Here is a 14,551-nt window from a genome sequence, read left to right as displayed (position 1 = left end):
TGGTGTAGAGACAGAGCAGGACATTTGTGAGCCCCCAGGCCAGTGAGGTCACAGGCACACAGGTCCCGTGTGCTCAGGACCTGGGGCACCAGCAACAGCTGGGATGAAAGCTGGCTTCCAATCCACAAACCTACAGGTGTCAAATAGTGAGGGCAATGGAAAAGCATGGGAGGCTGGTCAAGATCAGGGCTTTGTGAGGCATGCTTTTGCTAGTATACAGCTGGAAAAATTACCTATTCTACCTATTTTGCCTGTGACCTTGATGCCTCTAGTCTATTTGCTGTTAAGTCATAGGCTTTGCCTCTCCCTCCACAAAGAAGCAAGCTGAAAGCAAGAAATTTTCCCAGCAAATACAAGAAAGTGTGAACCAGGAGCAGAGAGGGAGAATTGGTGAAAACTCATTTATATTATCAAAAAACAGAAGTTAAATCAGGATGGTCTGTTAAAGAGTTACCAAATAACAAGCAAAGCTCTCCACTGCTAGTTCTTCAAATTCCTGGAGTTGAAGCAAGTCTTTGAGAAGGTGCTGGGCAGGAAAGGGTTAACTTTTTTTTTCAAATGGAGTGACACTGATGGCTCTATTTGTGGTGACAAAGATAGTTATGGGCCTGATCAAACAAAATCCTGAGCACTTTAAGCAGAGCAAGAGCTTGAAACTACACAAGGCACAGCAGACTACACCTCGTGTAGTTTTGAAATGCTGTTGCCAAAAATAAAGCTTTGATAACTTTTCCATTCAGAATTACCATTTTTTGAGCCAAGCACTGTCTCAATAAATTAAAACAGAACATCTAAAATTTTAGTCTAGATGTGTAACAAACTTTTAATTAAGTGAGATGTAAAACTATTTAAAATGTAATTTGTAAGTTGTCCTATTTCAAACTTCTAAACAGAATTTTAAAATGCCTTGCTGATAAATACAAATTAAGGCTACTCAGGTAATTTTAAATATGTCCTTAATGGTAAATAAGGCAAGTTCAAGTTCAGAGCTCATTAATCATTAATAAAGACAATTATTTAAACTAGAAAATGTACTTTTATTCAGGTAAGGTAACTGTTACAAAGTATGAAAAGACTTAGTCCTCTTTTTAAAACTACCTGCTCCAAAACACTCTATGAGTCATAGAGTTGCTGATTTTACCCTTTATTAGCCCTTTCATAATAGATCATGATACTTCAATGCTTTCCTAGAAAAACTTCCCCTTTTACAAGTATTCACTTCTAAGGGGTCAACCAAACACCTTAATCACAGATTTTGTTTTTTAAGAGGGCTACAACTGAACTGGAATCTAATGGTCATGGTTTGGTCTGTTGCCAGTGGCAGGGCTCTCCTGTGTAGCTCTCCCACTGACTGCAGTCTCAGGTACCTTGTCTTTGCTGTGCTCTTGCACCCTCAGCTGCACGACCCAGCTATGCAAGAGACCAGCCCGAGGGGCCAGTTGGGCAAGCAAAGACTAAGAGCTGTCTTCTGAGAAGGCAAAACATTCTGCATTAAGCAAAAATAGCATTTTTATTACACTTTTTTCGCTAAAGACAGAAGCCATTAACCAGTTTCCAAAAACCAGAAACTGAACCTTCAACATGTGCACGACTTGTGCAATATCTTGATGGGGTCACAAAAGCCGCTTGGGGCATGGTCTGATGGAATCCCCTGAGGTCAGCAAGTGTTCTGTGATTAGCCTCCAGTGGTGTTAACTCTTTACAGCAGGTTTATGGCACACATCTTACAGAGAAGTGACTGCAAAACACTGCCCACTCCTAGCACATGCATTCAGTTCCCTACACACAAATGTACTCTGGGAAACTGGAGTTGGGAGTACATAGCACTGACCTATGGCAGAAAACCTCCAAACATTTTTAGTGGAGAGATCTCCACATTTTACTGATAAACAAAAGCCAAAGTTATCCATACAAACATCTGCAGCTGCAATGATTTTAGCAATTTCTCTCATGTCTGCCAGTAAGAATTCATATCCACTGCATGTACTTTTATCAGGGAAATGCTGTCAAACTACCTGTATGAGCTGCAGAGGGTGGGACCTCAGTCTGCCTGGGAAAGCACCATGACCTCTTAAGGCTGGGGCACAGAGATCTGCAATAAGCACTATTAGAGGCAGTAAGATGGACCTTTAGTTTTAGATTTTGGGGGCTGAAAAGTGGGTTTAAAATGTTTAAACTTTAGCTTAAATAACTGTATTAAACATTACCACCTAACACTGTGAAGTCACTCTGTGCCAAGGGCCAACACACCACCTGTACAGAGCCCCAGTCCAAGCCAGTGGAATGTTGCCTGTTTGTCTGTGCTCTGCAGAAGAATCAATTTTCCCCTGGTTACAATGAACTACAGATGTATGCAAAATCTTGTAAAGTTTGTTTTGGTTTTTTTTTTTACATTATTGCTTTCAAACATTTTTTTCTTAAACTTATTTCAAATAGTTTTCTTAATACACTCTTTCCTTCATAAAAGGCAAAAACCATTTTCCATGTACAATATATTTTCTCCACTTTTTTTTTTATATTAGAATGGAGAAGATTTTACTAGCAGAAGTTTTTCATATTATTTAGTTTTTAGTCAGCATCTTGATACTAGTGCTTTAGGAAATGCTTAGCTGTTGAATTACATACAATTTAGGTGTTTATTTACAAAAGCTGTATCACAAAACCTGTACTTTTCCCCTTTCTAGCAAAATTCTGCCAGAGCCAGCCCCTCTGAACCACCCCAAAACTCCAACAACTTCACTGGCTGCAGGTATATCACACTTTGCATCTGTTGTTAAGGAGGTGGGGGAAGCATGACAATGTCTTGCCATTAAAGCTATACAGAGAAAACCTGCTTACCTCAGTGTCAATCCCCACTGATGAAACACATGGTTTTCTCTTGTGGTAAAAGAGAACCTCTTTTTCAAAATGGATCTGACAAGTATTTTTACATTGCTTTTTCCAAAAAGCAATGATAAGGTAAATATTTTGGTTAAAGTATATGTTTTAAATAGGTTCCTTACCTTTGTTACCACAAGCACATGGAACTGCTGAAGGAAGCAGTTTTTACAAGTTCACTTCCATCTCACAGCCTGAAGTATCTGAGTGTTGGCGTATTTGGTCGTGTTGAACACTGAAAGTGGACTGGTCAGCTTACTCCTCTGCCTCCCTGAGTTCCCAGCCTCCACATAGCCCAAGGCAGCAAACTACAAGTCACTAAAATGGCCTTCTGATACTACTTTTTACAAAATAGTTCTAACTAATCTTCATTGTAAATTTAAAAATTAATATGTTTTAATCAAGAGAGTTGGATCTATTTTTATACATTTTGTTGTTATTTACCATTATTTTTTTCACCCTGTTTGTTCTTAATTAAATGTCCCTTCCAAATATTAACAAATGCTAAGCCTACAGTGAGATGTGGCCCTATGGATTTCAGTGCACATATTGAAAACACTGGAAACTAGTCTATAAGTTCAAAAAGAAAAAATGGCCTTCTTTGACTATGAGAAACTATGTCAAGTGAGCTAAACACCAAAATATTCTTCAGTCTGAAAGAAAAACATATTTCCTGCTGCAATTAGGAGATACATGTTAGGGCTGCATTATCCTAAAAGCAATAAAAGGGTTTCAAAGAGAAAGACGTTCCTTCCTCTTTTCTGTCAGATTAAGTCTTGAATGATTCCAGTGAAGTGACTGAGGTTATTTAGTCTTTATAGCTCTGTAACCGAAGGTCACTTACCAATACATCTCCTGGATAGTTTAATTGACAGACACGTCTTCTACTATTTGGTTCAAAGTTTCTGTACCTCTGCTGTAGCCAAAAATATATTAATTGGGAACAAAACACCTCCAAATTGGTCAAAGTCCTTCTGTCCCAGAAAGCAATGAATAGGTATATCAATGATACACCATATCCTTCCAATGAGATTTGATAATTATGTCCTTTCCAGCTCCCCAGATACATACAGTGGATGGGATCTCCTGTGTTGATAAGTAAAGCCTTCCTATTTTGGACAACCTTGCTATCCCATTAATTAATCAAAATCCATAGCTAATTTGCTTGCCTGCTTCCACCCTTGTGAGAAAACTTTTCCAAAAGCCTACACCTGACTTGACTTAAGCTTCCCCCAATTTTGAGCCCTTAAGCCCTCCCCTAATTTTGAGCTTACAAATTAGGGTCACAAATTGAAAATTTACAAATTCGGATAAATCAATAAAATCCCCAGAACAAAGCTGTACCATTCTGTCTCAGGACATTATTAATGGGTGACTAAGTAAAATTATGTTGTGAGGAGTGACTGCAGAAATGCCCCTTGCTCCAGCATATATTTCCCACTTTGATGTTTTCCAAGCCACACTGACGTCATCTACCTGGAGTCCTGCCTAGACTGATGCATGCAGTTTCTACTGTCGTCAGTGAGAATTCCCATTGTGTATCAGGGCCTCTGTTCAGCCCTGTAGCACTGATACTGCCAGTACCACTGATACAGCCAGGGTACCACTGGAAGTATGGGCACACTTCTTGTTGCCTGGTAAGTGCCAGAACTCCCTTCTGACTCTAGAGCTGATATATCTGGGGACAGGATTCAAAGAGGGGACAAATCTCCAAACATCTGCACTGTAGATGACATGTTGATACCACTGCAGAGTTAATCTTAGAAGAGCAGGAGGAAATCTGGTCATGAACAAACGGAACAAATGTATTGGGGTGCTCCAAAATGACAGATAGCACTGTAACTCTCTCCAAGTAATAGTTATCTATCACATAGCTAGTAATGCTTTTTCTTATAAAATTCCTTATGTATATCCAGACCTCACTACAGAAATTCAAAGGCATTGGTAGAACATCAGGATGAAAAAATATGAAGAAAAAACTGCTGGTGTGGCCTTGCACTGGATTGTTTTTTGCACACAGAAAAGTAGTATGGCTCTTTGAGGTGCTGGTAGGAAATGTATAAGTCTTGATCTAATCTACAATTAGATAAATGTATCTATCTCTTTCTATACCAACCAGAATATACAAACCTTTCTGACACAGATCAGGGACATCAGTGACAAGGAACAAGCCATACCATTCAGAAATCAGACATTTAATGGCCACTAATCCTATAAAAATAATTACAAAATAATGTCATGATGAGCCAGAGTAAACAAAATATATGAACAAAAATGGCAAGGAAAAAATGCAATTAGAGTCTTGGGCTTGATCCAGCTCCTTTTTGCTGTGGCAGTTCTGATAGACTATTACCCCTATGTAATTAGAGGTTTAGGCTTAATCCAGTTCCCATTTCCTTCAGGGGAATTGGGATAGGCCCCTATGCCTTAATTTTCTGCTGTCTTGCCCCTTGTGTACTCAGCTCTGTATAAGCACCTGTTTCACCATGCTGGTACACTGTATAGTATTAGGGAATCACATTTCAAGACTCAGGTAAGAAAATAGTGCAAAATAGATCATCAATACCTCTTTTACACTCACTTGGCATGGGCCTAAATTATTAAATGAAGCAATAAAAAAATCAAGTCTTTATTTCTATTCAAGGGGCTGGAGACTGAAATACTTTTATGTCTGTTGCCATTAAAAAAAGAAACCCTGGTTCTTTGGAAAACTATGTGAAATGCTCCCACTTCAGGAAGGTTACTTCACTTAACAAATTAAGTAGACAGAACAACTGATGAATATAATCTCTCACTTTGGCTCACCAGACAGCTCAAAGTGCCTGTAAAACATTTAATAGGGATGCAATTTCCAAACTTGGCATCAGAAATCTAAAGGTTTGTATTTCTAAGCATAAGGCAAAAGCAAAAAAAAAACCCAAAACACCCTTAAAACCAGTCTTGGCCATATTCTGCCTTCCCCTAAGAAACAAAGGCCAGCTTTCTTAAAGTGTTGTAATTTTGATTTTTGTGTGTGTGTGTGTGTGTGTGTGCAATTATTACTAGCCCTGATGTTGTCACAAGCACTCAGTGCTCAGCATTCTGTACACTAAGAATATGCTAAATGTCTGCAAACTAGTGGAAGTAAAACTTCCCTTGTATACACTCTTCTGTACAGTTATTCACCTCTCTAGATCAGACCAAAGCAGGTTAACCATATCTTCATGAATACATGCATACATACATAATGGCCAAGCACATGTCCTGACTAGAACATGTAGAACTCAAATGAACTCAAATAGGTGCATTGTCAAACACAGCTAGGTGAGTATGGTTATGACTTACACTGCCTTGGATGAACAGGTGAAATGGATTGGATGCACGTCCAGACAGACACAAAATAAAATAAATACAAAACCCTTCATCAATAAGCAGACACACATGGAGAGGACACATGCAGTTACACTCAGAGAGCACACACATTATGGAGGCATTTGCATCCTGGCTACATATCTCCACATTAATGTTTGTCTGACCAAATCAGCCTGGAAATTTATTTGAGCTTGAACTACCTTTCTTTTCTTCCTTTATTTTTTCATAAGAGATCATGCACATATAATGTTTCAAAGCTGCTGATTCCAATACATGTGTGCACACTTTAGTATGTACATACCAGCAGTTACACATGCTCCAGAGAGAAATCTCTATTTTCCAGGAAAAAAAAAATCAGCTATTTTCCCCTGTCAGGCTCTTTCTCTTTATAAGCTGCTGGTGTGCAGCAGTAAGAGGGAAGGGAGAAGCAAAAATACCAGCTATTAAATAATAACTACTTGGATTACATTTATAAAGATCATTTATCCTCCCTTTACTTCTTAAAGTTTTATTTCAAAGTACAGCTTTCCATCTACAGCCTTGTCATGAAAGATCTGACTTGGAAATATAAGCATGGAAGAGCAGAAATAATGAATCCTTTGGTTAGTACACATAAATTTGAGCTAAAGGAACTGTGCTGATGCCTTTCCTATTTTTACTGATACAGTTCCATACATGCATATATCTCAATACAAGTAAAAATATTTTAAAAGATTAGCTCCTGAGAAGCTAATATTCTAGATTAGACTAATCCCAAACATACCTTAGGGGGCATGAAGAAAAGGGAGGAATAGAGATGCTTGAGCAGTGCAAGGGTTTTCTACAAGAAGACAGCCAGCAGTTGCTGTTTGGTTCCACATAGTCCTTGCCATTTTATCATCCTTTTCAATCTGTTATAGTGGGCTTTTCATTGGTAGATCTCCTCTGAAAGGACTTACAGAAGAAATCTGTCCTGAGGAATCTGCAGAAAGAGACAGTACCTGAATAGCAACATAAACTGAGAGTTGGTATAATAGCTTTGAGAATGGAGGCATCCTGGGAGTCAGTGCAGAAATGAGGAGAATGAAAGAAGAGGATAAAGCAAGGAAAACAAGCTAGAGGAGCTAGGTTAAATTCTTTAGAAAGCAAGACTTATGGTAAAGATTGAGGGTAACAATGCCCCTTCTCCTCACGCTGGTATAGAGCTCATATCAACATACTTTTCTCTGCCAGACACTGGAGCACTTACTGAAGGTCTCCTATGAAAAGACATTGTAATAGAAGACTGGTACCACTTGGGAGGTTATAAGCATTCCTGTCCTTCTTATAATTACTAGCCAACACTACAACTGTTGTGGATGCTCTTGGAAAACCACAGTGAGTTTCACTGTAGTAGGATTGTACAGTCCCACAAAAACTGGCTGCCTCTACTCCAAAAGCAAACTGAAGGATAAACCAAATCAGAGAAAGAGCTTGACAGGTGTAGTTATGGCACTCAGTTTTGATAATAAATTTTAACTCAGGGCTCACCATGAGTTATTAACAAAGCCACATCATAGAACTCTTTGGTGTTTCTCATTTGTTAAATAGGGAAAAAAGTTTTAGGTTTTTGCTGAAGGTTTTTTATTACTTTTTTCCCTACATTTAATTATTCCTCAATTAACCTTGGTAAAATATTTGGGGATCTCCAAGCTAGCAGCACTACATAAGTAACAAGAAACAGGCAGTAGGTGCTGTAGGATTTAAAAAGATAAATGCCCATGCACAATTCACAGTCTAGCTCACAGTTCATACTAGTAAGTCTGTGTATGGGCTGGTACACAGAGGTGTCAGTCAGTATCAGTAGTCAATATAGATGTATACTGTCCTATCTTACTCAATATAGATGCGCATTGTCCCCTCACGTGTATAAGCCAAGTTTGAACAAACTTCCTTCAGCACCAGTTATTAAAACCTAGTGCTTAAAGAAAACGCTTGTTAAAACAGAGAAGTTTTAGGGATGTCAATGATAAATCAACATTTTAATTGTATGGATGGATATTAAAATAGACGTACGTGTGTAAATAAAAATAAAACCTTCATGGATCATACTGTCAATGAAAAAGGTTGTTGATAGTTTTTAAAATTTTAAAAGAACTTTTAAACATTAGAATTTTCTAGCAGGATGCACTAGTGAGATGTAGTGTCTGATATGCCCTGGCCAGAATTATCCTTACACACATGCAGTTCACAAATGTTATGGAGTGTGCTATAAGCTATTTTCTTGGCTGCAGCCCACCCTCTAAGCCTGGGCATTTCAGCATAGAAGGAATTTCTGTACATATGTCATTTGCAATGCACCATGAGATCCTTTGGGTTGAATGTGCACTGATAGCTGTACACAAAAGGAGAAATAAATAATAGAAGGGCTGTATTTCTGTAGCATTTAATTGGCTAAAAGGTGCTAATCTCAGTGGTAATCTCAGAGACAGACTTTAGTCTTCTTGAACTGTAAAATAAATGCATATAAATATGTGTAGTAGTACACATGACAACACTTTCATAGTTTAAGTTTTGCTCTTCGAACTCCCTCACGAAATTTCCAGGTAAAATTATAAAGAAGATATATGGTGGAATGGATTGTAAAGTATAATTGTTATAGTGACTGTTTTGGGGGGGTCTTTGAAATACCTTGAAGAAAACAGTGACAGCTGTGCAGGATGTTGTTCTCAGGAAGAGTTCAACACAATCCTGAGGAATCACTAAAGATGCAAAGAGTTTTCAGCCTTGGTCATGGCATTTAAAAAACAGATGAACTAAGCAAGTTAAGAAATTATAGTTCTGTTAAAACTGAAGTCTTTCTAAGGTTCCTAAATTATAGTTATGTATTTTTGATGCTTCTTGAAAATATGTACATGCTCCTAATTTGAATCCTATTAACTTAGCAGTAAGGAAATTTGCATCAATATCTTCCTGACTAGGTAGTTTAAGTCCCCTTTAAAAAAAAAAATCAAATTAGCAACAACAAAAGAAAACACAAAAACTCAGTTGAACTCGAGTAGTTACCATAAACAACTCCCCCAAAGCAATCAGACATTGTGCAAAGTCATTGTTTCTTGAGGAAAGAAATTCTGAGAAAGGGGGCCAGCCCCTGTTCTCACAAAATATACTGCAATTCCCATTGGCCGAAAGGCGGATGGGGCAGAAGAAGGGGAACACTTGATAACAGGGCAGGATGTACTAACGTGTGCCATGTAGGGCTACAACAAAAGGTGGAATATTTTAGGCCAGCAGCACCGGCATTACCAGAGTGGCTGGGAATGCTTTATTCAGTCTCATCACTGAACACTTGAAAAAAGAAGAAGCTGAATTGAATCGTGACAGGCTTAAAGACACATGACTGCCTCAAAGCACAAATTTCTTCACAATTTCAGTAATCATTTTGTAATAAGTTTTGTCACTCTTTTCAGACTCTCTGACTTTCAGGTCATCATCTGTGTTCTGCATTGCAGTACAGGTCACCAATCTACAATGAATAAAACTCATTTTCTAGTACTTGTTAGCTCTCATTTTTTTAATTACTGTGTATTAGAAAAGCCCTGATTTTGTTTTGGATAGCAAATCATTCAGAGGAAAGCTGAAATCCAAAAATATAAACAAAAACATTGCATATTTCAGGAAAAAGTTCAATGAAATATCTTTATTTCAGTTGTTTTTATATCTAAAGAAAATCTTAAACCATCAAATTATAATAGAGGGTACTTTTTGACTATGCTAAGGTAGACATTGTATACTTGAGAAGAAGAAATTTTAGTAAAGTATGAAACTATTTTAGTAATATAGTGCTTTAGGAACTCAGTCTTAATTAGAAAACTGTAAAAAATAAACAATTGTGATAGGAAATTATATTATCCCTCCCCAACCCAAAATAGGAACACATGAAGAGGTCTGTGCCTATACATTATGGGATCTGTTGTCCAGCCACTACTGAAACAAGGCTGAAATTTCACTGATAACCTTGTAAGCTAAGCTACCAATCTGAAATGAGTCCATGCACATATGGACCACAAGTTGCAAGAACTATTCATGTATCCTGCACGAAATGAATCTGCCAGTCTCAATTCATGTTCCATGTCCACATCACAAATATATATACCCTTAAAAATGACCTTTCTTCTTGGGAGTTTCAGCAAAGACATACAAGGAAGAAGGAGACACGGGAAACAAACCTCCTTTGAACCTCTAAGGCATGTCACAGAGAAGCAGCATAGAGAACTGATTCTCAGGGCCAATGAGAAGGGGATGATGCAGGAATGGGCCCTCGTAAATCTTGTAGCTGCAGCAGATCATAAATCACAAGCTATGAGCTGCTCTGCATCTACCTGTGGTCTGCAGAGGAGTTTAAACTAATGTCTGCCAATAACTGCATTTTCAAATATGTACTGGGATCCCTAATGCTCATGCGTAACAGCCTCCAGAAGTGAATTTTGGTTCAAAGTTCTAATTGCGATCAAATTTTTTTTAATATATCCAAGTATTAAAATTTGATATTTTGTTTAAAAAAAGCCATCCAGCTGCAAATTTCAGATCAGGACCAAGCCACTCATATAGATTTGGGGTTTTATTCAAATTGTGTCACAATTCTGGGGTTTCATTTCTACTGTTTGAGGAACTGGGGGGATCTGTACCTCTAGACCGACTTCTTCCAGTAAGAAATATGAGAAGTTCAGAAGTATCAATCACGAGGTAGCTAAATATTTGTAAGTAGACTTGTGTGTTTTGGGTTGTTAGCTGGCAAGATATTTCCCTGCAATGCATTTAAGAGATTTATCTTCTTATTTTTCAAAATGTCAATGAGCAGATATATTTTTCACAAATTATTGAATGAGTAATTGCCAACATACTTCTGCCCATGAGATTGCTCACAAGCTACTCACTAAAATGACTGTTTTGTGTATTTTAGGAATTCACCACTCATAGATTAGTATTTATAGGGGGTTGTTGGTCACCCCAACCACCTGACATCTTTTTTTACCCTTGGCTGGCAAACTTACAACCCATCAACGGCTTCCCTAAGAGCTGCACGCAGACTTCCAGTTCAGGCATTCATATGGATACAGAAATGCAGCATTGCATGTGACAGTTTTTCTAAAGAATATCATCTAATGAATGTTTGTGGAAAGTGAAGGAATTGCCTCAATTACCATCAAAACAAATAGTTATATTCAAACAAAAGTTCACATTTTTTTTCAACAGTCATCAGTCTTTATGTACTAACCTCCATTGACAGAATACATTTCCAGATTTTACAGATGAATAGAACATTTGTTAAATCTACTCTAAAATTCTTAGTTTAGAACATACTAATTCCAGTGCTGTATATCCACAGAAGCCCTAAATATGCAGTATAATAAATAACCATAAATATTACTTAATACCACTTGAAGTGTATCAGAATTTGGGTCCATCTGCCTTGTGCACGCCCCCTTTCAAGGCTGTGTTTGTTAATCTTAAAACATTCCAAATTCAATGCCATACTTTCAGCTTCCCCACACGTTTCCCACTGATTTACTCATATTGTGACAATCACATGAGTGAAGGATCCTCCATAAAAATATAGCACAGCTTTCAGAATAGTTTCCAAACAACAAAATCCAGTTCACTTTGCTAACTCACTGAAATAAGCAGACTAGCTCCCATGAGTTAAGCAAACAGCATTTGTCCCACAGAATATTCCACTCAACTATCACTCTAACAGAAAGCCTTAAAATAGCAAAAATACCCAAGATATTTTGTTTACTTATCCAAGATAGCTCTAGGAATAAATACATGCATTTGAGAATGTAGACGCAACCTTAATAGACTACAATGAATCTTCATGGCTCTGTATCATCACTGATTTGCCCAAGATCTATCAGCATTTTAATTAAAATATTGTCTTTTATTTCAGATTTTGACCTGTAGATTTGTAAAATGTTATTAACAAGAAATTTAAAGTCTTCTCAGTTAACAAAATAATTGCCAGAAAGAAACCTCTCCTCTTTGGCTAACAGCATGCCTCCTAGATCACAGCCAACAAATGGTCTGACTCAGTGAGCAGAAGCCTGGTTAACATGCCTGGCCAAATTCAACCAGAGCTTGCATCAGGCTACAGACGACGTTTCAGAATTGTGATGCACCTTGAAAGATTATACTGGCACAAAATAATTCTGGTGATTTTCTCAAGAGCCTACAAGGGATGAAAATAATCTAAATGTTCAAATCAAAAACTTTTGACCAAGTGCATCCTTTCAGTAGGACCTGCATTACAGGGTCTCTCTGGATCATAAAAGCAAACTACGAGTCATAAAAAAAAAAAAAAACCCTGAGAATGTATTCAGCAATTTATTGTCTGCCTTCAATACCTTGGGGCTTTAGCAAGAGTTTTATAATAGATAATGTCTCCTTCGTCATGGCATTCTGGCAACAGATGCACAGGGACTATGGTGAACGTGGCACAGGAGTAAAAACAGCAATGTTTTTCTGGCCTTACTGGTCACCCTCCCAGTGCACATCCTTGCTGCCCTACTACATGACAAAACAAGCTGGCATTTATCAATTAAAGCAAATAATATTTATAGAATCCCTTTCCTTATCCTTGGGGAAATACAAATTCAAACACAATCAAATACAATCACAACAGCAAACTATTAAACAGCTGAAAATAGTAAGTCATTCCAGCATCCACGAGAAAAAAAATCTCAGGTTTGAGTGAGAGGACAAGGGATTGACAAAGAGAAGGAACTGCAGCCCTTGTAAAATGATCAACCTTTTCATCTTGTTGCTGTGGCAAAAGCACCCACAATTTACCTGCAAATCTGCTAGCTACACCTTCTCTGAAACATTAAATGGTGCCAGGGACACTACTGTTGGCACTTCTTCTCCAATTTTTTGAAGAACCCTGGCATGGCTGAGGCCAGGACCAAACAGCACTCTCCCAAACAGCTCCTGGGTGAGAACTCAAAGCTACTACAAGCCAGAGACTGTGTTCAAGAAACATTTTGCATATGGCTCTCCTATCTTGTGAGATCAAGACAGCTTAGTAGTATGTATACTGGGTGTTTTGTGCCAGTTGACCTCACTGCCAGAGAATGGTTTGGGACACATACCATTTACTAGCATGAGCACAACCAGTGATGTGAGCCTTCAACATGGTGCCAGGTCTGAGGAGTCTCTCAGTGAGCTGCCAGTTTCCTTTTCTTTAAAGATTTTAAAGCTATATGCCTAGGATTTGAAAGAATGCAGGGAAATAGGTGTACACTGTGGCAACTTTAATCTCCTGGATGGCTTTTGAAAATAACTGTATTCTAGTAGTTCTTTTCTCTGCTGACCTGATAACATCAACATAGCTCCTGCAAATGTTTCATGGCTTGGCACCACGGGCAGCCAAAACCCTGTGTATACAACTAGTAAAGACAGCAATACAGTTCTAGGGAAGCTGGGGATGGGGTTGTAAAAGAGTTTCAGAAAATGCATTTTCCATGCCCTTGTTGGTGGCCAGAAGGGCTCAAAATTTTACAATTTCCCACTATTACTCTAGCAGGCATCTTCCCCCTCCTCAATAAACTCTTGATGCTGAGAAGAGCATTTGTCCCTAGAAGGCCTAACAAAATGGATGTGGCTAGAGGCCATTGCTGAGTGACTTTGGGCACTCTGTTTTTGCAGCACTGACAAAGCCAAGGGAAGAAGATGTAGAAATGCAGATAAGATCGGGGTGAGCTGTGTACCACTGGAATTTACTGACTGTCATTGCAAAGGAATCATTAATAAACAATATATACACTTAAGATATAATTTCCATCCATTGGATCAGAAAAGCATCCAGATGGGACAAGAGGAAATATTTTCCACAGCTGAAATTTCTCTGATTTTACCCAAGAGTAGAACCTCTGTAAGAGCAAGTACATGTGAATGCATAGAAAAATCACAAGCAAGGCACAAGCCTTCCCTGGGCATAGAGACAGGCCACCATAACCAAGTGTCTGGTTTCTGAATTTCTAAAACAGTATATGGAAAATATGAAGCTAGATTTATTCTGATTTGTGATAAAACATGTACAAATAATTGTGCCCGTTTGTAGGCATCTTATTTAAATGTTTATGTGAGATAAAGAAGTACATACTGTGCTTTATTATTAGCTAAGCTGTTTTACACATATATATCCAGATGGGTTCCTCTTCCTTATGACTTGTACTCTGCAAGTGTATTTGTTAGAAGAGAATGCAACAATTCATTGTGAAAAATAAGCCTCCACAAGTAACCACGCTGGTCAAACATGTGGCACTTTGCTGCTCTACTAGGGGGGACAAAGAAAGAGTTATCCATG

The 14,551-nt window shown here is 38.2% G+C and overlaps 1 long non-coding RNA gene across 2 annotated transcripts in view; it reads right to left on the bottom strand.

Annotated features, from left to right (window-relative positions):
* Positions 1 to 14,551, bottom strand: part of LOC306803855 — a 62,400-nt gene that overhangs the window by 26,791 nt on the left and 21,058 nt on the right. The window contains exon 3 of one of the 2 annotated variants that reach the window (XR_013774721.1): positions 6,992 to 7,189. The exons of the other annotated variant lie outside the window; for it this stretch is intronic. This is a non-coding gene — a long non-coding RNA (uncharacterized lncRNA). The remainder of the gene's footprint in view (positions 1 to 6,991; positions 7,190 to 14,551) is intronic. 2 annotated transcript variants of the gene reach the window in all.

Source organism: Erithacus rubecula (assembly GCF_903797595.1).
Source record: "Erithacus rubecula genome assembly, chromosome: 6".
NCBI lineage: Eukaryota > Metazoa > Chordata > Aves > Passeriformes > Muscicapidae > Erithacus > Erithacus rubecula.
Note: the sequence above shows the minus strand (reverse complement) of the source record. Positions and strands in the feature narration are given on the sequence as shown.